Genomic DNA, 26,798 nt, shown 5'->3' with positions numbered 1-26,798 from the left:
GTGACGTCATCAGCAGTGCATTGTGGGGGCGCGAGTTATAGTTCGCTCAACTCAGCTAACTATAACAGCCGAATTTCTCTGGTTTTATACGAGTAAAATGTCAGACTAACTATAACATCCCTGAAATCTGTGGGGTTTTTTTCAGTGAATTTCAAAAGGTTTTTTAAAGGCTAATTTCGAACTATAACGCAGGAGTCGCGTTTGCAGAGTGGTGCAGAAAGGGTGCTGGGCATCCGAACAGCGCTCAGGAATTCCACTGCGTAGGACTTAAAGGACGTACCAGGAGGGCTTCTTGGCCCCCAAAGTCCCTCAGGAGTAAAATGGACTTCATCCCCCAACCCTTAGTGTGCCAGGAGGTGCGTTTGCAGAGTGGTGGTGAAGGGGGGATGTGGCCTCCAAAGACCTCTTAGCAATCCCACTGTGTAGGCTTACTGGAGATAACAGGAGGGGTAGTTGGCCCCCAGGGACCCTCAGTAGGTAAGCGGCCCCCTACACATCATTGTTAGAGTTAGTCCGAGGGAGGCAGAGGGGGGGTGAGAACCCCCGCATTTAAACAATGAAGCCCCAGGGAGTTGGTGGTCCCCGGGGCTTGGGGGGGCCTGCGATGCCCCCCCACCCATTATTTTGAAATGTTCCGGGGAGGTGGTGGTCCCCAGGGCATTTCAAAATAATAGGTGGGGGGGCCTAGCGGCCCCCAGCACTCTTATTTATTTTAAAACCCTCGGGGAGGTGGCGGTCCCCGGGTCCTCGAGCAGCCCCCACATACATTTTGCACATTGCCCTTGGGACTAGGCCCGCCTGGGGGCTTATTAGAACAAAGCATGAGACACCCCGCTTTGTGTTTATTTTTTGCGGGATTCGCGAATCCCGATTTTTAATTTTTTTTAAAAAATGCTTTTTTTGGCCCTCTGGGTCCCTGTGAGACATCCCGTGAGCAGGCCTAGGGGGTCAGGGTATTTCTACTCTGCCCCCTTTTCTTGTTTTTTTACCTTTTTTCTTGTGACTCGGTTTCACCGAGTCACAAGATGGCTGCCAACACTTCTTGGTTTGAAGTGTGGTAGCCAATCAGAATCAAGCTCGTGCTCAGGAGGGTTTGCGGATCCACCGCAGCAGCCAGATATATAATAATTTCTAAATATGAATATCTCAGGAACTACTGGACGGATTTACATCATTTAAAGCACAGAGTGCACTCTGGACCAAAAGCTACCTATCTGCCAAATTGGGTGTAATTCCGTTCAGCAGTTCGAGATGTAGCCACGACAAAAGTTTCCTATGGAAATTAACATGGAGAAAACGCGTTTTGGGACCCCCCTTTTTTCTTGGCCCCCGCTTGACGAATCACCTCGAAACTTTCAAGACAGGAGCTGACTGGAGCGCCCCATTAGTTTTTAAAAGTTTGCATAGATTCGTCAACCGGCGCCAAAGATATTGGCAAAACAAAAATGCTTTTCCTATGGAAGCTAGGTCCTCACTTTAACTACCTACTGGCGATTGCCAGTAGGTAATATATATAATACACTTATGCATTGTGTGTGAGTACATATATATATTACACTTACATGTACAACCACTAACTCACCCATACAGCCCCTCATGCACCCACTTGCTCACCAATACAGCAACTCACACATCCAGTCATACAGACATACACTTACAAACCCACTCATATAGCCACTCGTACATGGTCAGTCACCCATACAGCTATTCGCCCACCTACTCTTTCACACATACTGTCACTCACACATTCACTCACTCAACTCACTCACACAGTAACTCACACACCCACTCAGTCATACATATACTAAAACATGTACTCACTCATCTATATAGTCACTCACACAAGCACACACCCATTCAACCAGACACATTTACTCACTCACCCATAATCACACACCACACACCCACTAACTCACCCATACACCACTTATGCACCCACGTATTCACCCATACATCCACTCACACAGCCCATCAACCACCTATACAGCTTCTCACATACCCACTCACTTCCCCAAACAGTCACCCATACAACCACTCAGACACCCATAGAGCCACTCAGACACCAGCTGACATGGATACACACAGTCACACAGCCACTCACATTTATCTTACAAATAGTATCGCTCATTAGTAGTACACAAAGTATACTAATTTAACATTTGTAGTATCTTAGTATATATCCTTTACACCCAGAAACTTTTAGAAAACACTCACAATCACTGGATGATGTCATCAGTGATGTTCACTAGCCATTTCACAAGTGATGTAATATGTAGGGTCATAAGCAGTGCATTGCGGGGCGTAAGTTATAGTTAGCTCAGGTAACTATAGTTGCTGAATTTCTATGGTTATGTACGAGTGAAATCTGAGTCTAACTAAAACGTCCCTGTACCCTTTGGTTTTATTTCAGTGCACTGCTAATGGCCTCACATATTACATCACTCATGACATGGTCAGTGACATCACTTTGCATGTCTTTACCACAACTATTGAAGTATTTTACAGCTAAGTATAAACTCTTTGTATGTATATATTAATTAACTGAAACATACTTGCATTTTCTTGGTAAAGGCATATGTGTGTGAAAAACAATTGCTGTAAGGACACATGAGTTGCAATGGACGTGTTGTAAAGGCATCCATCATACAACCATAATTGAGTCTTAGCTGTGAATGGAGGTCAGAAAGTTATATTGTGATATAGTAGATCCCTTATCTTTGCATAAAAGACAAATATGGCAAACAACTGATTATTTGCCTTGCAATCGCTACTGTCACTTCTTCAGTATGTCACCGCAAAACTACTCACCGTGCATGTTTGACTGTGGGTGACTGGGAATAACCTTTAAATGAGAAATCTGCCTGAATTTGAAGTGTTGGTATAGTATTTATGTGCGAGACCTCTTATTAGCAACTCCAACTGTGTAGCCTAACTCTTTGATGCTTTACATGAATATATGTGCCTCACCTGGCATTTCAAGGTAAAGTGATCATCCTTAGAATTTGAATTATTGACCCTCGCTAATGTGGCTTTATGCTATTCTCAGGTCCTCGTTCCAATAAAAAAATATCTTCCTTAAAAACAGGGTGATCGAAAATTACATTTTACAACATAACATTCAATCAAACTTGGAAGAACATTACTGCATCACAGACTTTTCATATATTTGAGCAACACACAGCAAATTCTCACATTCTAGGATTAGATTAATTCTCACCCACGCGTATTACACTGTAGTAGTCCTCACTCATCCTGACAATTAGATATTACATTATCCTAACATTCTATGAATTCAATTTGAGATCGCGGAGACTTTACCTTCAAGTCTGTTCCCCAGCAGTGTCTTTAGCACCTCAGCCAAATGTAAGAGTGGTGTGCAATGAAGAAACCAACTAGAGGCCAGATGTACACTGCATATTACTGGGTTGTTTGTGACCGGTAAAATGCATTTTCAAATGTATCAAACCTATTTTACGAGTCGATAACCTATTACTAACTAGCAAAATATGGTTTTTGAGCCACTATTAGGAAGGGGCGTCCCTTCTTAACAGCGAGTCACACTGGTATGTAGTAAAGTGTTGCAACCGTGAATGCGGTCGTAAAACAGTCACAGTTTACCACCACTTTCAAATTAGTGGTAAGCCATTCGCAAACCAACAGGGGACCACAAGGAACCCCATCTCCTTTGTGAATTGGGGGCACCAATATTTTTCCAGAACAGTCAATTGTCCCACGGACCACTGTCCACTCTGAAAAAATTAAAAGAAAATTTCTATTTTTAAATTTTCAAAAACAGCATTAAGGGAAACGGCTGCATTTAAAGAAAACTGCTTTATTTAAAAAGCAGTCACAGACATGGTGGTCTGCTGACCACAGCGGGCCACCAAACCTATGAGTGCCAGCCATTCCCAAGGGGTTGCAAATTGCAACCTGCCTCATGTATATCAATGAGGCAGGTCCCTTGCAACCCATTTGGGAATCGCAAACAGTGTCTCAGACATTGTTGTACATCAGGTTTCGCAATTTGCGAGTTGCAAACCCTGATGGGCCTGCATCCTGTCACTGGTCCTATGAGTGACTGATCTTGAAATAACACAGATCAGCAAACAAGCCTAAAGTCGCAGATAAGGGTTGCTGGCAATGACATCTTGCTGTGTGCTTGGTTAAAGGCACATTCGACTCCAAGGACCCAGGTGGAATCTTACCCATGCCCAAAACCCCTAAAGTTTTGACAAATAGCATGTCGCGTATTTACTGCCAGTAAGGAAACGCAGGAGTAAGCAGCAACTCATCTCTAGCGGCACCCTGTGCCAGGGAAGCCCTGGGGAAAATATGCCTGTCAATGACTTGTATCCAACCCACTGCTGACCTGTCCAGCCGTCAGATCCCAGAGGGGCTCCTACAAGGCAATGAACCTGAAGAAGGCCCTTTTCCTCACCTTCTATTGTCCAGAGAGAGAAACGTATTGTCTCGGGTCTGCCCTGTCATAGTCACCTCGCCAAACTCACCTCCTACTAAATTCAAACATTCTGACTCCATCTACAGAAGCCCCTGTCAGACTCTCTAACGTCAGGCTGAGCTCGTGTGCACTGCCTGAAGCACCCTTCGGCCAGAACACAGGCACATTAGGCTCTCAGACAATGCGCACAACACAAGATATCCTTGCATTCATCCACACTATCACACCAGCAGCAAATACGCCACTGCATTTACTATCTTAAAACCAACGCACTGTATTACCATGTGGTAGGGAAACTGATCAAATCCACCTACAAACCCCAAACTCCTGCAGGTTCAAATAAAGTGCCTCAGTCATATAGGAAACCACTGATAGCATATTTCTTTAAACAATAATTATACAACCTAGAAATAAGTAATGTTAATACGTTTTAAGTGCATGACATTTCACATGCTGCGTTATGGAACGAAATTAAATATCAATTATTAGGAGGGTTGTAAGAAGGGTGAGCTGCGTCCATGACTCGAGGATGTTGGGATCACGCGGGACAACAAGTAAAGACCTGGTTCTATGAGGAATGAAATCGTGTTAGGGTAGACTCTATGGGCAAGTCGCCAGAAGTGTTGGTTGGCATGCCTGCAGGGCTTACGGGCTGCCTCAGATAGCAGCAGATGGCAAGAGTGCAGACTCTCACAGCAGGATTTAGAAAATCAAGCTCAGAAATCGTATTTTCTCGTTTGCGGATTGCCTTATCCCGAGATTATCTGACAAACCAGTCATGCCATGCTGCACCCAGATGCGATGCTGCCACTCCTTGCACTGTAAACAAGGCATTGTGCGTTAAGTACATTATACCAACAGACTGCAAGTGGGCATGCATTTCCAGTACAGTTACAGAAAGTGACTTTAGCACTACGTTTACAGATATTTGCTCGTCTTGCTATTTATGCATCATGGTCATTTGTCATGCTACATTTAATCTGCAGATGTGCCATTTCTAAGGGCTGGCGCTGCCACCATTTGAAATTGCTCCCTCTCTCACACACACATTTGTTATATTTGATGAAACCCAAAATGTTACACTAAGAAGAGAATAAGAACTACACTTAAGTCCCGGGCTCCCGGCAGGTTCCACTTCAAGGATCTGGGTGAAATCCCACCTGGGCCATTCTCACCCACAGGGTTGGAAGTCTGTCCTAAGCAGTGTGACATATCACGTTACCCATATACTGCCTCTTCTGAGTAACCACACTTACCCGATAACCAAGCTCATCAGTATTGCTCATTATGATATTCGAGTCTCCTGAGCTGTGCTGTTTTGTTGTTTTCTGTTGTATTGTTTATTACTGTGTTGTATTAGTGTGTGGTTTGTAACTGTAATACCATTGTGATGTTGGTGTGACTTGCTGACATGACTTTATGTTGTTACTGTATACGTTAGTGTTGATGCCATGTTTTGATGTTTTCTTATGGGTTATTCATGGATGATACCCCAATCTTGTCATCCCAGACTTTAACCATTACTTTCTTTGCAGCTCTCTGAGTGTCTCACACAAATCAGTTACAGGAATGACTCTTCCACTCACTCAAGTTAAACAGAACTAAAACTGAGCCACATCTGCACCGACCTACATAAGCAACCACAGGCCAGATGTACAAACATTAGTAATACAAATTTCTTAATTTCGGTTCTCTCTGAATCTCAATTTGGAAATCGTATTCCTAATGTATGAAATCATTGAGTTTCATTTAGGGAATCCCTGAGGGTTTCAAATCAATCTACCTCATGAATATTAATCAGGTAGGTCGCAGTTAGCGACCCCTTAGGAATCAAAGCCATCACAAGGATGGTGGCCTGCTGAGGTCAGTAGACCATCTTGTCTGTGATTGCTTTATAATAAAGCAATCTTTTTTCTCTTCTTTCAAATGCAGCCTGTTTTCCTTAAAGGTTTTTAATTTACATTTTCAAACAGGAACGGGGCCCTTGGGGACCCCCTTCCCCTTTGCAAATGGGTTACCACCAGTTTTAAACTGGTAGTAAAGTATTACAGTTTTGGAACCAGAGTTCAGTTGCAAAACAGCAATACATACCATACCGATTCAGTATTTGGAAGGGACGCCCTAAACACTCCCTTGCAAATTGTTACCGAATCTCAAATGGAAAAATGCAATTTGGTAACAATTTATTAATCTTATTTTGCATTTTGTACATTTGGAAAAGCCTTTTTCCAGTCACAAACGGCCGAATTCTGAGAATCTGGCAGTTTGCGGCTGGAAAAATGCTTTGTACATGTGGCCCTATATGTCTTCCACATCTGTCAGACTGAAGTTTCTGCCTGCTTTTCAACCAGATTATGAGGAGGTATTCAGTCATAACCGTCACGGGCATGTATAAAGTTCTAAATATTCATAAGATGTTCCCAAATATTAATTTACAAACAGACAAGAAACTGGTTCATACACTAGTGTTTAGTAAACCCAACCACTTTAGAAGCACATATGTCTATCTCACTCACCACTATTTCTGCCAACTTAAACATTCCATTCTTGACTTAGCCACAAAAAACATCATATATCCTCCAGAGACATATTCCTACCTCTCCCAATTGCCACCCAGCTCCATCATTATTAAATAAAACAGATCCCTGTGAAAATTATTGATCCCACTATTCAAAGCCATTAAAGGAAACCCTTTAAATGATCTCTCCAAACCCTCACCTGCAATGCCCCCGTTCGTAATCTATAATCGGCCAAGCTTACCTTGTACTCACTTCCAAATCTCCATACGCCACCTCAAGGTGCCGATCATGAAGCCAGCTTAGGGCCCTCCATTTCAATTCAATAGCTGCTGAATTATGGGCATTGCCTTACACCAAGCGCTCAAAGATTGCTTGTAGAATCATGTCCTTCTGCAAGGTAAGTACAACAGACAATATCCTCCTGAGAACCACCCCCTTGTGACCATCTGCCTCTCTTCCCGCTAAAACTGAGAACTATCAATATGAATATAGAGGTCAGTTATCACCTGCAACTACCACCCAAATGCCACTCCCTCCTTCATTTGTGCCTCTAGATGTTTTAGTGCTGTTGAAGGGGAATACATAAATAGGTCTTTGTGAAAACACAGCTGCTGCTCACACTTGCAGCTATGGCTGACAAATGTGCTGAAGTTAAAGGAGACTGGATTTAACCTGGAGCGGACTGCGGACTGTGATATCAAAGTGTGAAGAATCACTCACATCATCATAAAATCCTGTGCTGGTGATATCATCACCAAGCATAAGATGTCAGTTCTCAGAAGGTTCATACCAGAAAACAGATTTCGAACCATACTACTGCAAGACATCTATATCCCTTTCATGGAATTTATGTTGATACACCTCTGTAAGATGAGGCAAGCAAAAACAGTGAGGTTGCAGTGAATACCAAATATCTTCCCCTACCACCTTTTCAGTCTACTGATCAATCACACCAACACATTATCCGTCTATTTATGATTCAACAGAGTTAGAGACTTAAGGAGGCAAAATTCAGTTTCAGTTGCTGAGGCTACGTTGCCCTTTGTTTCTTGCCCACCCACCCGGTCAATACATCCTATTTCCAGGGACAAGCTCTCCCTCCAGGCCATCACACCCACCGTTTTTTACATCCTGGGCTTTTTCTCTTACAAGTCATAGCTATACAGTGAATTAGTTTAATTGGTTAAGTGGAAGCAAAGCAAAATTGGAACACCTACAACACATTGGGTTGTCACATGAAAACTCTGGACCGGACACACAGTGTAATGACATGGGATGGGATGATTGCACTGCTTGCTCCTGAATGCCCGATAAATTGCAGGGGGTGAGAAGTATATGGTCTACAGGTAAAGCTCAATGCAAAATATAACTGCAAAAACATATTTTGAAACAATATAAACAACTCCCAAATATAAATTGTACAGTTTCTAGAATGAATGTCTTCCTATAAAAAAGTGACATGTATTGAAAACCTTTGCCCAAATACACAAACATTATATTTTAGGACTGGATTAATTTCATGTTCTAATTCTTACCTGATTCTTTATTCGGCATAGCCATAAAAATACAAGAAATATCAATACAATAATAACATTAAAAACATCTTCGTAAAAAGTTCAAATATGTACATCGAGTAGCAGCATATACAAGAAAAGTAAAGGCAATACGTGATAATAAAAATCCCAAGGTCACAGTAGGAACAGCAAAAAGTTCATGAGATAACCAGGCATGCCACATGAATAAAACACAGATCCTAAACCTAATCTTTGAACATGCTGAGCTGCCCCTTCTGTCTGCCTCTCCATAAATACAGAAGAAAGCGGGATACATCAAATATGATTGGCTGCGCTGTGTTGGAACTAAGAATCCTGGAGGTTGTTCTATAATTCCTGGCCCCCAGATTACAACACAGCGCCACAATCCATTTTCTACAATAGACATGATAATGCGGACAGTAAAAATAGGACATGATCTGCTTGACAACGGCGAGACGGCAGCCCTCATCCTCCTGGACCTCTCTGCCGCCTTCGACACCGTCTGCCACCGCACACTACGCGCGCGCCTCCACGACGCAGGGATCCGAGACAAGGCCCTGGACTGGACCACCTCCTTCCTCTCCGGCAGAACTCAGAGAGTCCGCCTCCCCCCGTTCCGATCTGATGCCTCCGAGATCATCTGCGGCGTCCCTCAAGGATCTTCCCTCAGCCCGACGCTGTTCAACGTCTACATGGCACCACTAGCACGCATCGCCCGACAGCACGACCTCAACATAATCTCCTATGCCGACGACACTCAGCTGATCCTCTCCCTCATCAAGGACCCCCTCACCGCCAAATCCAACCTCCACCAGGGAATGAAGGCCGTCGCAGACTGGATGGGGGACAGCCGCCTCAAACTGAACACAGACAAGACGGAAATCCTCATCCTCGGGTCCAACCCCTCCGCATGGGACGACTCTTGGTGGCCCACGTCACTGGGGTCCCCCCCGGCCGCCCCCGGCCCCCACCGACCACGCACGCAACCTGGGAGTCATCCTCGACTCGAAACTCTCCATGACCAAACAAGTCAACGCAGTCTCCTCCACCTGTTTCAACACCCTCCGCATGCTCCGCAAGATCTACAGATGGATTCCGACAAACACGAGGAAAACAGTCACCCAGGCCCTAGTCAGCAACAGACTCGAATACGGAAACGCCCTCTACGCCGGAGCCTCGTCCAAGCTCATCAACAGACTACAGAGAATCCAGAATGCCTCGGCACGCCTGATCCCCGACGTCCCACGCCGCGACCACATCCCCCCCCCACCTGAGGAGCCTGCACTGGCTCCCCGTCGACAAAAGAATCTCCTTCAAGCTCCTGATCCACGCACACAAGGCACTCCACAAAACTGGCCCAGCCTATCTAAACAGTCGACTCTCCTTCTACGTACCCAAAGGAAACTCCGCTCCGCTGACCACGCCCTGGCCACGGTCCCACGCATCCAGAGAACTACTTCCGGAGGCAGATCCTTCTCCTATCGCGCCGCCAAGACCTGGAACACCCTCCCCCTCTACATGCGACAAACTGAAGACCTGCTGACCTTCAGGAGACAACTCAAGACCTGGCTCTTCGACCAATAGCAGCAGCTCCCCCCCCCCCCCCCCCCCAGCGCCTTGAAACCCTCAAGGGTATGTAGTGCGCTTTACAAATTATGTGATTGATTGATTGATCAATAATTCTTTATTATCTGGGAAGAAGGGACAATTCATATCTACTTCGATAGGATGGAATCATGCTATCCTGGCTGAAGAGGGGTGAAACCCTGAAACCGGTCCTGTGGTGCTTGTTTCCAGTCCAGGGAGGACCAGGCTTGGCAGTTCGGGCTGGACTGTTCCCATCAGGCACAGGGTCAAGACTGATTTGCATATGACTTGGTTCAACCTGGAATGGCATGGTGAGCAAAAAAACGATGGATTTAGGCCCAGATCTCTGTACTGGGGGGAATGTATGACATTGTTCTGCGTTCTGTCCATCAACTGTTGTTTGAGCATTTGTCGCCCCGAGTGGGACGGGTATGCCCAGAAGTGGGTCCCGTGCTCTGCATGCCACTGGAATCAAGCTATCCTAGCTGAAGAGGGGTGAAACCCCGAAACCGGTCCTAGGATGCTTGTTTGCAGTCCAGGGAGGATCTGGCTTGGCAGTTCGGGCTGGACTGTTCCCATGAATCACAGGGTCAAGACTGATTTGCATATGGCTGGATTCAACCTGGAATGGCATGGTGAGCAAAAACACGATGGATTTAGGCCCAGATCTCTGTACTGGAGTGAATGTATGACATTGTTCTGCGTTCTGTCCATCAACTGTTGTTTTAGCATATTAGAACAAGGCACACAATAGGGAGCTAGCAGGAGTGGATAGAGTTAAAGTTGTAAAGTAGTCCATCATGCAATTCAATGCAAGCACTGGAGTGGAGGTGGAAGGATACAACCGAACAACCAAGACTATTAGGTGAGAGATAAGTATTCTACTGGGCTGACACAAGGCATGACTGACAAAGTCTGATTCCAATGGCTGAAATAGGCTGATCAAAGAAAGCCAAAGGTTGACAGGGGAGGAACAGAAGCCCACTAAGTTTATCTTGTTAACAATACGCCATTTTCACTACTGGGCTATCAAAACCCAGACCTAAAAACCAGGAAGCATGTTAGAATGGTTAAAATCCCATCAAACATCGGATTACGAGATCCATATAGCTTTATCGCAATCTGAGTTACGATCTTCAGCGGTCGCATACCCCACCACCCCAAGGAGGACTTGCAGCCTAGAAGTTCAGTTAATTTTGTCTTGTGGGCTGAGTCTCACCACACATCAGAGGTGAGTGGAAAGAGACCTCCTCTTTCCACTGCAGTGACATCAATATATGTAACTATATATTGGCATCTATACAGAGCAAACTTAGCTGAGCAGCAATGGAGCACTGTGCATCAACTGGGGATTTGCCATTTCAAAGTGACATTGCATGCTACTTGTTTATAACTTTACCATAGTCCACACATAGTTACAATGTTAGGTATAGGGAGATTACGTGATTTGCCAATAATTATTGGCAAATCACTTAATCTCCCTATACCTAAAATTTACACGATTTACAGTTCAGAGACAGGCTCCAAAGCCAGCAGCTTAGACACTACATCACACATTATCTCCTCCAGAAGCCTAGGGCTCATGGTCACTAGAATGCAAGAGACAATGTCTGCAACAGAAAGTGGGTATTGCAGAAGCCTCCTCGCTGGATATCACTGACTGAGACAATTTTGCCGCAAACCTGGAAATCACAAAACTGCTACATCCCAGGGAAGAAGGAGTTTTCCATCTGCAAACAACTTAAACCTAAAATCACAGGCAACAACCAACAGCTTTAGGTGACTCATCCTATGGCGTAAACATGTAATGTAAATAGGCTGTGTTAGCCTTGGTCAAAGACTCATCAGCGTTCATGCTTCAAACAGGTTATTTGTTTTATGGCTTTTTTTAATGTAAAAAAAACTATATTTACTCATTATTTGAGCTTTTAAGGGCAAAATAGTGCCTATTTAGGACTTATTTTCAAAGGACCGTGCTGGTTTTAGATATCTGATCAGGAGGACACCTCCCCATGTCTGCATGAAATGGAAGATAAACAGGTTTGCCCGGGACCACACAAATAGGTCAGTGTGGGAGGGTAGATTTGAACCTAGAGCTTATGGTTCCCAAGTCTTATGACCATGTTTTCACTGAAATCTGGATCCCAGTTATTACATTGGTTGTGGAAGGTCAATTCCTCACACAACACAGACAACTAGAGAGAATGTGGTCTCACGGCCAGAGCTGCAGACTATGCAGCTGGGAAACCAATGTTCGAGCCTCGGGTTCGACTTTACATCCTGTGATAGTGGGCAAATCACTTAATCCCCCCTGCCTCCCCAAAAAAGGAATGTGTTCTTGTGTAATGTAACTGGGGTAAATTTTGCGCTACATAAATCTGCAAAAAAAAAACAAAACAAAAAAAACGGTATGGCCATGCTGCTGTACCAACTTTAAAATTCGGGGACAGGTTTGAATCCCGACCTTGATTCAGCATCTTGGGATTCTGGGCAAAGCGCTTAAACTCCTATATAACTTTTTTAAATGTGTAAGGTATATAACTTTTTTAAATGTGTAAGGTAAGGTTCTTATGTAAAGCACTTTAATTTGAATGCAGCTATACAAAAATGCAAAAACAAACGATAATAGTTCAGATTATTGCAGCTGTGGCTCAGTTTCCATCTTGGAGTAGCCATAGTAGCACAGACAGATTACAAATCCTCTCATCTACTACAATATTCCCAGACACCAGTCGCCTGTTAACAGTTTGACCTGTAGGTGATTGCTTTGCCACCATCAATAATTCACTGTTTACAGGACAATGACTCTGGCTCATTCACATTCTGATCAGATTATGCAGCTGTTGGCGCCCAGTTCATAGAGGAAGAGGGCAGGCGACACCTTGAGCATACGCGCATGCAAACTTTACACTGATGGACACGGACGGCCTAACGCGAGGCCTTTATTGAGTTTGAAAAGCACTTGCAGACACAAAAACATATGTCCGCCACCGCTTTGCAGCCGCTGTTTCTTTCCTGTAGCAGTATACAGTTTCATTTCAATAAGCAGGGTGTTATTGATTGCTTGGCTGCAACTATTTTGGCAAGAATAATGGGAGTTTGCTTCTGCTCCTCTGTGTGTTTATGCGCACAACACCTGGCTAAAAAGATATTTATTTAAGAGTGCGAGTACTGTAGCAGTTCCAATGCTATTATATTCTAGTTCAGCTATAATTGCCAGTTTCAGGAGTCGCCTTTCCTGTATTACTGTTGGGGTAAAACAAACTTCACCCTCACGTCTCCACACTCTCCTGGTTACCCATCCACACAGCAACTACATTTACTCAGGTCACTGCTATGGTAGTTGCCTATTAACCCATCTTATTGTTTTTAAATCCTGAGACAAACTTTTTTTCCCTTTCATCTGAATGTTCCACACCCACATCAATGATAACGCTCTCCTCATTGGTCTTCACCCCATATCCTGCTCATTGACGCGTTACAGCCACATTCTATATGGTGCGTTACAGCCATAGTCTACGGCGCGTTACAGCCACAGCCTACGGCGCGTTACAGCCACAGCCTACGGCGCGTTACAGCCACAGCCTACGGCGCGTTACAGCCACAGCCTGTGGTCCTTTTGTTACTCCTCCAACTAAACTCCAGAGCGGTCTGCCTTTGACCCTTCTGTAGTTCTCCCCACTCCTTTGCATCTTCCCTTTGGAGGCTCAAGCATTTCGCGCCCCTGCATAGAACATCATAACTGGGCCTGCGACAGCACTCCACAAGGATTGTTTTGGAATTTAGCCAGAGGGCTGAGCCAAAGACATGGTGACCACAATGGGCATTCCGTGATGTCCCTCTACCAAGAGAAGAGCTTAGAGGTGATCTAGTTGATGATGTACGCTGTAATAAAAAGCACAACTAATTCTATCCCTGTAAACCTACTTGGTTGGCCTTTGCAATCATGAGGGCATAAGTCGGCAAAAGGATATGGTCATTAAAGGGGTTATTCGGGGGACAGGAGAAAAACAGTACTCTTTACCCAGTGTTCTGCATTTTTAACAATCACCAACAATGGACATCCTAGACTGCTGCTTTGTTTAATGAAGTCAGCTTGGATTTTGAGAGATTGTGACAGCATTCACGGGAGGTCCCCTTTAAAGAAAAGGGGCACAGTTCTCATTTTGTAACTTTTTCAAAGAAGGTTCTGTTGCCTAGGAATGTGCTTCTCCCAAGCTTCTACAAACAAAAAAAAAGTCTTGGCATAAATAATGCAAACCCCCTAAAACACTCCAAGGGACAGATTTATTGAGAATGAGAGACTAAGTTGCCAAGCACAAGACAGGTCTGGAAAACGTATGACCGCATTACGATTAGGGTGTCTCACGCACATTTAACAAGTGCCAGGCACTTGTTTCAACCCAAAGAAATACTTGACTGCGACGATTAAGGTTAAAAAGTGTCTGGTGTTTCCATAATGCGAAGACTGCAGTAAAGAAATGTACTACAAAACCACAATCTCGGCGGATTTTCTGCTGGGGAAGGATCCTTTTCACAGTCTTTTTTATCTGCAGCAGACCACATTCGTGGAAGAAAGGGCCCTAGGGGAGGCAGTGCTATGAGGATGGCATTTAAAACATAGGATGAGCCTCGAAGGCCAGCATGCCCATCGCATATTCATGCACCCACTCACTACACACGCCCAGCTACCTGAAAGTGGCAGGTGGCCCAATCAATTTCAGTCTGACCTCAACACAATTACATTATTTCATTTGAGTAATCATATAAATGTACAAAAGAATAGAGATAAAGAAAAGCATTGGGGAACTCCATACGTGGCTTTAATAATGGCAGGATGCAATTCTTGTGTCTCTCGTTTCAATTTTCCTTTATAAGGGCATGTCACTAAATTACAGCTTACAGTGATGGGGTCCCGGCCCCCCTAGAAATGTGCAAAAGGCGACAGGGGCGATAATGACAACGCTTTGCTGTATGAAGCAAACACAGATCAGTAGATGGTGACCCAGATGTATAAAGAAGAAGATTTAATGGTGAGACTTTGTAGGAAGCACTGGCATTTCTGATGTAAACAGTTTCTTTTAAAACTAACCTGATTTTTGTAATCTTCCGATTTTTGTCAACCCTTTGCTAAAATGACTGACTTCTCTAAGGAAATGAGCCCCTTTCTGTTTTTGAAGCCACAATGGTGAGAACTGGACTCTGCAGAGTAGTGAGTGGTCTTTTTTTCTATGAACACTGAGAGGAAGGCAGGTCTCCTGAGAGGAGGATGGTATAAAACGTTTGTAGTTACCTTCACCCATTGTGTTGACATAATAAACAGACTAGCAGACAGAGGAAGGGAGGAGGAGGAGGAGGTGAGAACATGCAGTAGTTCAACACCAATTGCCAAGTAAAGAAGTTTTTTAGTTAAAAAATGTATTTACTTACTATCAGGGCGCAGTGTGCATCACTTCCTCTTCAATCCCTAGGATGGTAATCTATTTACTATGTCCATGTTATCCACTGATGCAGTAAACAAGTTGCAGGTGGGAAATTAGTCCAGATGCCACCAGCATGGGTCATACATGTGGTAAACCCTAATTTTATAATGGTAAAAGTAGTGCTGAACTAAAGAAGTCTGCTCCCTGTCTGCGGGTTACCTGAAAAAAATGAAACGAGTGAAGGCCCTCGCCGAATCCCCCACGCATTATTCGATATAATTACACATTTACTAGTACCAGTACTAGTTAGATCATTTACTAGTACCAGTACCAGTAATCACCCAAGCATTTTTTGATATACTTACATATTTACCAGTACCAGTACCAGTACTAGTTAGATCTTTTCCTCCACTGCAATAAAAGTAAAAATCGAACCTTTGCCTGCAACGTGCAATAACAGCAGGTCACACTTGATGCCGGAAACTTATTTTACTTAGCATTTAATCATGTTTTTAATTATGATTACAGCTGCAATGAGTGCATTATGAAAAGCACTTCCTAGGAAATGTGTTTCGCTGTCTGCTCCGGAATCAAGAGCAGTGAAGATGCAGAACTGAACAAAACAGGACATGACACCAATTCTATATGCATAATGGAGGGTGATTTCTGAATCCATGCATACACTGCCAACTGAAAAAGAATTGCCTTCGGGTGAAACACAGGTGCTTGTGCCAGCAACAACCTCACTCAGTCTACTAACCCCAAGTCTAATGTCCCGTAAATGGAGGTAACTCAATCATATCAATGTATATTCTTCAAAATCAAGAGATGCTGCACTCCAACTTTATTCTTACATCCAATTTATTATATTTAGGATGTTCAACATTTTTCGACTTGAAGCTTTCTTTTTTTAGGCATTCTCATATATAGTAGCTTCCATTAGAATTTAAGTTCATCGGATAAGTTCATAACTTCAGGGTTCAAAACTTCCACTTGTATGGTATTGAGAGTACTCAACGTATTTCGGCTCCCAGTAAGGGCGTTTGGTGCATGAGACGTGTGGCACCGGGCTGAAGGATTACAACACCCTGAAAGTACAGGATAGTTTTTAACCCCGCATCCAAACCATATCATCCACGAGCCAAAAAACAATGATCTCCTGGAAAAGGTGAATGGTCATCTCCTCTATTGGGAGAAAGGAAGATGCCTGGTTACTGCAGCATGCAGTGGGGAATGCAAAACCCCTAAGTGTTTGTAAGGTAACATTTTGAATTGTCATTTCATGTTTCCATCTGGCACGCCTGATCCAAATATGATTTAGTCCAGACTGAGTTTTTTATGCGATTCCTATTAGGCCTAGAAATCTCTACCAAGTCCGAAGCTCAGTTTCTGTATGCATATGCTAGTCGGCATGAGCACAAAGAGAATCTTAAGGATTGTAATTCTGCTCTGCCAGCAAAGGTTTTGCCAACTGTCCTTAAGGTAGTTCAGTATTCCAAGAAAATAGTATACCAGCTTGTCTCCAGAGCAGGTGAATGGGCTCTTTCATTCTAAAAATATAATTGTGCCATCCTAACCCCAGTTTTCTACTTGATTAGCCAAGCACCAACCAGAGGTAGACATGAGTGGCATTCCTTTATATTCGGCCCTTTTGCAGGATTGAGGTGAGGAGATTCCACTAGCCACAGTCCTTTGACATTGGTAGAAGAAACTATTTGAGGATCTGATGCTGTCAGCTCGAAACACAATACAGGAAGCGCAACAGGGAAATAAGTATATCAGACGCTGGATGAAAGGCGTCTTCAGTTCTGAATTGTGTTACTTTAGTAGCAGAGTTTGACCAGACAGCTGGGCAAAGGCGGATCTAATCCATACCATCAACAGTCCTGAGGCATGGCGAGACTGCGACATTACCTCAGTATACTGTAGAAACCAAGGGGAAGAACACCCCGAAAGTCACTACATGAAGAGCTCAACTATTCCAAGCTTAGAAGAAACCCTGAAAAAAAGTCTGCACATTGCAAGTGTGAAACATCATGACTGCAAACTTGGAACTTCGGTGCAGCTTCACAATGTTTTTCGTGCATGGTATAAAGCTCAAATTGTATTTACAGTTACAAATTATACAGCATTTGCACAAATAATTGTACACACAAAATGTGTGTATTGTTGTCGGTGTAACAATGTGTCAAACACAGCGACTCATGCATCCCTCATTCACAATGCGCTACACCAATTCCGGCATTTGCCCTCCACATCGTTCCCCTTCGCGCTGCTAGACATGGCACAAGAGCTGCACAGGGGAACTGCTATGCAAATATGAGACCAATATGCCCATGTCTGCTTTGTGTACCCCTATACCAAAGCTCTAGGGCACATATAATTTTTCTATCCCAATATTAGCGATACAACTAGAATTGCATACATTTGAGTGGACAGGTCAGTAGTGGCCTGTGCAGTGAAATGCACTTGATGAAAAAATTAGTGTGAAGCGCCAGAGGCGCTTAGGGGAGGTACATGTCCCTCCCCCAAGAGGCTCAAGGGAGCTAAAACATACTGAAGATGCATGTGCAACAAGCAGTTTTCTTTAGCAGGAGCACTTGTGCTGGCAACACTGCAGGTTGCATTTGTTAATCAGGACCTGCATTGAGCAAAATGGCACACACAGTTGTAATTGGGAAACTGTTCATTGAATTATGTAGATTTGACCCTTCGATTCCAGGGCAAGAAGAGGTAATGCCTGCATCTTAGTCCAAATGTTGAAGGCGATGTGGAGCTATCATGGACTCAGTTCAATGTTGCTGCACCTTTGCAGTTAGTTCACTGCTTTCACCAACTGCCTCTATGTGGACCTTTTCAAGCAACATGGCTTGGATCATTCACTGTGCCAATTTCACCTTTTAAGAGTGTGTATCGGCCACTGGTCGATGCCTGCACTCCATCCTCAGTGCATCTGTCGGCTACTGGCTGATGCTTTGGTAGTTGAACCAGGGGGGTTCTTTTTTTATATTTTCTGGATCAGGCTGCTGGAGAACAGCTTCCCCAGCAGCCCAAGTCTTTTTTGATTTGGAAAGAAATGGCGATCAGCGCGCTCTAAAACTGAAATAAGCCAATAGGCTAATTTCACTGGATCAGTGCTTGGGGGCACATTTGAGCCCCCCAACCACAGATTTAAATGAGGCAGGTGTCATTAGAAAGGGGAGAATTTTCTCTTTTAAATGAGATCTCTCCTCGTAGATTCTTGCTTGGGGTCGCCGCAGGAAGCCGACCCCTAAGCAGGGATCCATCCATTAGACACCAGGGATAGTATTGCGGCAGAGAGAGAGGTCCCCCCACCTAGGGGCTCATTAGACTTTCTGTACCCCCAGCGGGTGGATGGGGGTATTTCCCTCCCAATCTGCCCCCCATTGACAGAAAGCGCACTGGACACCAGAAAATGGGAATGCTTAGTATTTTTTGGAGCAGGAGGGGCCCCTGGACATGGTCCTGTGTTCCCCCCAGCTCCAGGATCATTAGCCTTTCTGCCCCATTTAGGGAGGTGGAGAGGGGGTTGTATGGGGGTGTTCACTCAGAATCTGCCCTCCCCCCAAGGGGGTTAGGGGGCAGACACCAGGGAATCTTGGAATCTAGACACAGTATTTTCTGGGAGGGGCATCCCCCAGGCACACACCTGTGCTCTTCCCCCTACCCTGAGTCCCATAAGACCCCTCCCGGGGGACTAAATCTGTCCGAATCCTCCCCTCCAGAGGGGGCCTTCAAGCCCACTATACTCCACAGATTTTTTGATTGTTGTTTTTTGGGGGGGGAAGCCCCCCGGGCATGGGATTATGCTCCCCCCACCACAGGTTCTATTAGTAGTTCTGCCCCCCAAGGGACAGATGGGGGAAATTCACTCCCAATCTGCTCAGTTCACCACCAATCTGCCCTACCGATGTGGATCGGAAAGCCCACTAGACAACAGGGATTACTTTTCAGTATTTGTTTGGGGGGGTAAACCCCAATGGCATGCCCTGTGCTCCTCTGGGCCTCAATGTTTCTGCCCCTCTGGGGGAGCTGGGTGTTTTTTTTTTTTGTCCCTTTGCCACTAGACACCAGGGATTAACTCGGAGTATTTGTTTTAGGGACGGAGCAACACCAATGGCATGCGTATGTGCTCCTCCGAACTGGGCCCCATTAGTCTCAAACTTTGCGTAAAACCATGCATTTTTCTTACATTTCTGTGGAGGAAAGTTCCAATATCTGCTGAGAATCTCATATTTTCTACCACCCTGAAACCCCCCTCCCCCTCACTTGTCCCAACAAAAACAGTACCCCATGTGTATGGCTGAACCGAACACCTGCAAAAACAAATGGCCCCAAAACCAAAAATGGAGACACTGGCAACAGGGGTAGCAACGATATTTGGGTCCGGGCTGGACGGCCTCCCAGGGGAACCTACCAATCCCAGACTTTTTTGAAAATTAGACAACCAGAGAAGTCCCGGGTGGTGTGACTCGCATGGATCCCACAACTGTTTCTTACCTACAATGCCCTGCAAACCTCAAACATCGCCTAACATTGAATATTTATCTTGCATTTCTGTGATGTAAACTTCTAGAATCTGCAGGAATCCACAAAATTCCTACCACCCATTGTTCCCCCACTTGCATTGATAAAATTGCCACCACACTGGTGTGGCTGGGTCTAGTGGCCGCGACAGGAACGGATCAAACCATTGCCAAGCAAACCTATGCCTACATAAGCTACTCACATGTGACATTTATCTAAAGGATCTCTGTGGGTACCATAATAATAGGAACAGGCATTGGAAAAGACAATAGGTTTCACCTAGGCGAAATCTACTGGCTTTGTCAATGTTTGTTTTTACAAGTTGCACAGTAGCGCAAGCTGCTGTGCAATATGGCTCAAAGTAAAAGAAATAAAAGTACTATGATGCGGTCAGCATTGACGACGTAATAAGGCTTTTTTCCTTCAAGTGCTGTTTCCACAGTAAGCTGTGCTGCTGCTGTGCAACATGTAAGAAATACGTTGTGGTTAGGGTAAGGCAAGGCAATCCAAATGCGCAATTTTGGGCTGGGGAGTTTGTTTGAAAACAAAAACAATGGTGAATGGTGGGGGTGGGGGACATGGGGTAGCTGAAAGCATCAGAGTCGCTGCATTAATGAGGCCCTTTGTTTCCAGGATCAAAGATTGCAACAGGTATCCAAATCATTGCCCGAATCAGTGCCAAGGTTTGAGCTCCATTTGGGAGGGCTTGCAAATCCGAAGTGAGGCTCAAGCGCACTCGGGAGCAAGCTGGTGACCTCCAAAAAGAGAGTTGCGTTCAAAGAAGCAGAAATGTAATTATAATTAAGGTGAATGGTTCGGCATGCAGAATGTATGCAAAGAAAGGAACAGAAGTTTAGGAGTGTGTTTGATGGGGGCGTTGTGCGCACCTCTGATCCCGTGTACTCGGACAGGAAGTGCGCATAGTGCATGCCACCAACGCATGTCGGTGTTAAATAAAAAGAGTATCTGCTGGAGCCTGCAGTAGAAGGACACTGCCAACCGGAAGCAGTACTCGATCCAGGCTTCATGTCAAGAAAAAGACTCGAACCCCAGGAGGAAGAAGGATGCGAGGCGCTCGTCAATAAGAATTAGGGAAATGAGAATGACGTGGGAGCAGCCAACGGTAACTAAAGTGACGTGGGAGCCATGTTGGAACCAGCCAATGGTAAGTAAAGGTAAGTAATAGTTGGTCTCTAAGCCCCTTGCAAGATTTTTTTTTTTTTTTTTTTAATATTAGAGGTTTCACAAGCGCTGTTCAGGCAAAACCTAAAAAAACATATTGGATTAGCTGCTACTCACCAATTATGAACTATGAATAAAATCGCTCTAAAATAGAATTTACAGTATTGTTGCCACCTTTTTTATGTTTAAGTGATCAGTAAGCATTTACTGAACACAGTTAAAAAAGGTAGTTATGGTTCAACTTTCAAAACCCGAAAACCCTGAAATCCAGCCGTTATGGTATGCAACACACATCACAACTCTTCCCATGTGCCATGTCCTTTTCGGAGGCGGTTTACGGCTGTAACACAAGCTCCCATAGAAAATAGTGCAGTCACATCGTAATTAGGCGGTCGGGACCGCCGACCAGAGGTCGGTTGGTCCTGATTTCGCAGTGGTGTCGGTTGGAGGCAACTCCGACCGACTTCGTAATAGGGCCCATAGATAGGGTTGATGATGGCTTAGAGGCCAGGACTGGCAAAATGCATCCCACATGACAGGGGACCAATGTTATCAATGCATGGTACATGTATTCTGCTTTTTACCGCAGTTTCTGAGATTTAACCTTTGAAATTCATACCAACACCAACAGATAGCTAAATATGTAAATTCCTTGTGAATAGTGTGTTGATTTGTTAAATGTACAAAGTGACCAAGTTATTAGCAACCTAACACTTTTTGCCTACTCCACCCACTTTAATGATGCTCCCACCTTGACTGATATGCATAGAACTCAACATATCACAAATTAAAAATGCCAGGTGTGTGCCACATGTTGTGCAGCTCCAAGAACCTGCCCAAAGTTATTAGCAAATCAAAGAGCACTGACCCTCTTGCTTATAGCATTGCCCTTTCTCATCTCAATAAAATTGGAAATCCCTGCACTTCATTTAACTTACTAAGAACCTTCTAAAATTAGTGCAGATTCATAGATTACTGCCAAAATGTATTAGCAAACGAAAACTTTTCACCCTTTGATTTTTTTTAACCAAATGTCATACAAATCTGTGCAACTGCACCAAACGTATCAGCAAATCAAAGATTACGGCCCCCTTCTCCTTTGTTAGGTCTGCATGAATACTGATTAATTCCTGCACTGGGTTAAACTTGCTAACAGCCTGCAAAATCTCATGCAGATTCCTTAAACTGCACCAAAGTTATTAGCACAAGAAAACGTTTTCTCTCCCCTCATATTAACTCTATCCTCCCTTGATAGATCTGCACTCAAAATGCCATACCACCCGAAGACTAAAGATATGAAAAGTCTACCAAATTTCATTTAGATTTGTCAAAGAAAGCAAACCTTATTAGCAAATTAACATTTTTTGACAACTCCTCTTCCCCCAAAACATACAGTGTTGATTGCTTAAAAGCTGGGACTGACAAAATCAGACATGAAAAGGAACCAATTTGCTCATAGGCAAACATTTTTAGTTTCATTAATATTTTGCACAATACCGTTGACACGCAAGCAGCGCAGATTACACATGCTGCCTTTTAGAAGAGTTTGAGGTTTAACATTTGAAAATAACACCATTTTAGTTACATTTGTGTTTGCTGAGTTACTAATAAATTACTCAGCTGCCAAGTGGCCCTGTGTCATGTGTAACACCAAGCCATCCTGATCGTTTAGCCAATGCCCTTTGTATTCTGTGACTTGTAGTTTTGCTTTACCCATAATATGTAAAAGCCTTTACATTATAGGACTGAACAAAAGTGACAAGCACGAAATTGAGCCCTTTAGCAGCTATGTAAAGTGCAGGTTTCGGTCTGTGGCACTTCATATTACCAAAGTGACCTAAAAGCAACCAAATTAAGCAAAATCCACCATGTAGGTTTCTGAAGTACAAGCAATGTTCAAACTTTCACCTTTGTCCCACTGACACTGCTCTCCCAAAAACTGATTTCCGCTCCTACCCCCAATAAGGTTCTTTCAGTACCACCTGTTGTAATCTACGCACAATGATTTTTTGATTCGCATTTTTGATTTCAACACTAAAAAAGTAGTTCCAAATTCAAATCGTAGACAGGGTCAGACAGATCTCAGTTAGATCCAAAAATTACAAACTCCAAACCAATCGCTTTCGAAGGTGGCCATGCCACTTTTCACTAAACTACAAAACTGCAGCCCATGGAATCAGAAAGAATGCAGACAACAACTTTGACATCAAGAGATATCAGACTTTGCAAAGTCAGAAATGAGTGCTTACCCTAATCACGTTTCTTCTTTGAATTCTCGAACCTGTATTTTTTTTTTACAATTACAAATGGAGCATTACAGGTACCAGCCGAAGAAATAAAAGCCAGGCTTGCATTAGCTGTTTGCCTGTCAGCCTATGCTAAGTTATCTGGTACCATTGAATCTTTACAACCTAGCATCGAGTGTACAACGTTTTTATTACACAAGCTTAGCCTTTCAGAATTCCTGATTGCTGGTATGCCCATACCTCGTTCATGGAACTTCAATTTTTTCCTCTGCCCTCCAGTTGTTTCCTCTTAGTGTTTGATGGGGCCAATAACTCACAAAAACTATGCATACCTTGCTTAGCTTTTCTCACGAATGCTTTGAAGCCATGCCCAGAGCTCTTAAGTTTCCCAGGTCAGTGCGTGAGGGGCTTGTCCAGTCCAGCCTTTCAAATTATCTCTGTAATAGTGATTTTATATGAGGGATAAACAGGAATAAAAGTTCCAGACTACAAAGAAAAATACCTGGACTGGATAAGCTATTCATGCATGTATGTGGGAAACTTGAGAGCGCTACATGTCTCACCTGTAATTCACAAGGTTAGGATTGCGCACCTTGATAATATTTTCCTCATTAGAATCTCCGCAAAAATTACAGTTGCATCCAAAATACTTTAAAAAGCACACTTTGCGTAAAGGATTACCACCTGCATACATTTTTTCAGATTTTTGTGATTAATACTGGAATTCAAACCTTTGCAATTTCGCACACACATACTTCTGATAATTTCCACCTACTATACAAGGAACGCCTAAAAAAATAGCAATTGAATGCAAAATATTTTAATTAAAACCTTATATGCCATTCTTCAGTGCCCCAATAATTTACCGGACCTGCAAGTACTTGGTAGTTGGGCAAATGCACCTGTTAAGTGTTATGTAAAACCTAGCTGTTTACACGTCAATTGTCTGTCGTTTCAGAGGCAATGTAGTTTGTGAGATTTATATAGTGCTTCTGCCTCTAGAAATAGGAACTGTCCTCAAAAGCAAGAATACCAGATTGCCCCCAGACAATATTACTGCAGAGATTCATCTTCAAAACTGAAGCACGCCTTATTTTTTATGCCAAATACAAATGTTGCGCTACTACTAGTTTTTTGTACTTTAGCATGGCATATTATTTTATAACCTAAGAAGAGGGAGGTTTATTCATTACTTTCTCTAGAAAGAAATCACTAAATGCCACTGAGGATAAAGCTCATGGAGGAATTTCATTCACCTACGGATCAATTTGAATTGCAAAAGTTTCTTGTCTGCTGCCTTCTCATACGTCACTGCTATGCAATTCCAGACACAAAGCGCGTGGCAGTCAAAAGCAATCCGCGGGCAAGCTCATGCAGGGCAATCGGTCTGTTTCAATGAGGTAGATGCTGTCTTCAGTTCCCAGATACCTGGTTAGCATTTTGATATGTTCAGTACCTGCTGTTAAACAGTTAAGAGTTTAGCAGGGAAGTGTCTGTTCTTTCTGCAGTTCATCATACCCAAATCTCCCCCAACATGCACGGCTGCGAATTAAAACACCGATACAGTCTCTGGTGGGAATGACATTACTCTGATGTTAAGATAAAATCACCCTAATTGGTGCATATCGTAGTACGTGCATCACACCCCTAATCAGTGATGCATGCTGAGGCGTTTGCTGGAATGTCTCCCACGCCCCAGGCATCCAAACGCCCCCCTCTGGGCCACGAGGCCAACATGCAACCTTTAGTGACCCGATAGACTCCGTCTCAGCATGGCACAGCCCTCCACTGACAGCGGACAGAGACGCTTTCATTCAGCCAGAACAAAAATCAGCAATTTCGTGTGCAGCACAAGTCAAAATGACTAAAATACACCAGCCGTAATATGTACGTGTGAGCGGTATTCTACTTTCTATCGGTGTCTATTCAAGCCAATGGGTTTAAAGTTGCGAGGTTAAAAGCATAACGTATATTTTGCAGTAAAATTCCCCTTACCAACGTGCTGCAGCTTCTCTGCCTCAGAGCTCACCCAGCCTCTCACTCTGGTGCATTCGTTGGTGTCTCAGCACGCCTGGGCTGATGGGAATTGTAGTTTGAGCTTAAAGTTTTCTCAAGGCTTTGATTTAGCCGTCCATTAGGAATATACATAGAATACAAAAATACAGGTTAGAAAGAGGGCACACTGTATGGATCTCCCATCAGATTGGGCTAATTGAACTCCTATCGATTTTTTATCTCCTAAAGTACAATTTAAAAAACTACACTCCCCATAAGGGTCTAAAAAATGCAGAATGGACTTGTAAGGAAGACCATAACATGACAGGCTTTTGAGTCTCCAGGAACACTGCCACCTGCAGCATCTGAGACATAGCATTCTGTCCACACTCCGGAGATTGAGTTCAAATTAATAGCGCTTTTGTTTCTGTTCTGAGATGGATGACATAAACGACGCATGCCGAGCGAGGAACTAGAGCTAATAGAGAGATTTAGGAGGAAGTCAATGACCCAAAGGAACTGCTGCGTTCCCTCTCCACCGAGATGGTTAGAATAATACACATTTGCGGATGGGGGAGGGGGCACTGGCACTTTAGAAACCTGATGCATTTTGCGGAATATGAAGGAAGCTGACGTTTATCCTCAGAATCCTTATGTTTGACATGCACACAGGACATTTACAGTTTGCACTCGCTGCTGATGGATGCCTAATCATTAATAGCAGCTTGTAACTTGGGAACAAGCAAGACCTGTCTAATTCTAACAATTGAAACAGTCGTAAATAAGAAATGTTAAAATCTTTGTTATTTAAAACTTTTTTATATTTTTATCTTTGAAAAACGCCTGACTGTGCATCTAAACAACTTGTGCAACTTCTGTAATCCCAAAGGAAGAATTTTCCTTTTTGGGATTCAGCCTGTAACCAACAAATGAAACGGATTTCACCTGGTTTCTACACTGGTGGACAAAGAGGTTTTGGTCTTATTTGACAAATGTTACGGGAAACATCCATTACAACGCAGTCATTACAACGCACTACCTTTACAACGCGGTTGTTACAATGCAACAGCCTTTACATCGCATGCTATTACAACGCAGCCATTACAATGCATGTCACTACGAGGCATGCCATTACAATGCATTATAAGGTAAGTAATGGGGATTTTTAAAGTTTTAGGGTGGGTATGGGTTTTGGGGTAAATGGGAATAGTAATTTTTCGCCTACACTATCCAACAGTTACCCTACTGTTGCACTCACTGGAGTGGGATTAGTACTTTTTACCCCTACACTATCCAACACTTAC

General features: G+C 43.7%; 1 protein-coding gene across 3 annotated transcripts in view; it reads right to left on the bottom strand.

The window, feature by feature from the left end:
- The window catches only part of ASPHD2 (aspartate beta-hydroxylase domain containing 2), a 298,911-nt gene extending 273,289 nt beyond the window's left edge, over positions 1-25,622 (bottom strand). The window contains exon 1 of one of the 3 annotated variants that reach the window (XM_085633505.1): positions 25,495-25,622. The gene's annotated coding sequence lies outside the window, so the exon portion shown is untranslated. Of the gene's footprint in view, positions 1-24,755; positions 24,875-25,494 lie in introns of those variants that run through there. The other 2 variants (XM_085633509.1, XM_085633511.1) reach the window with 2 other exon arrangements.
- Positions 25,623-26,798: the final 1,176 nt, after the last annotated feature.

The sequence above is a fragment of the Triturus cristatus genome, chromosome 11, assembly GCF_964204655.1.
Source record: "Triturus cristatus chromosome 11, aTriCri1.1, whole genome shotgun sequence".
In the NCBI taxonomy this organism is placed as follows: Eukaryota; Metazoa; Chordata; class Amphibia; order Caudata; family Salamandridae; genus Triturus; species Triturus cristatus.
The sequence above is the reverse complement of the archived record's forward strand: the minus strand, read 5'-3'. Positions and strand labels throughout refer to the sequence as shown.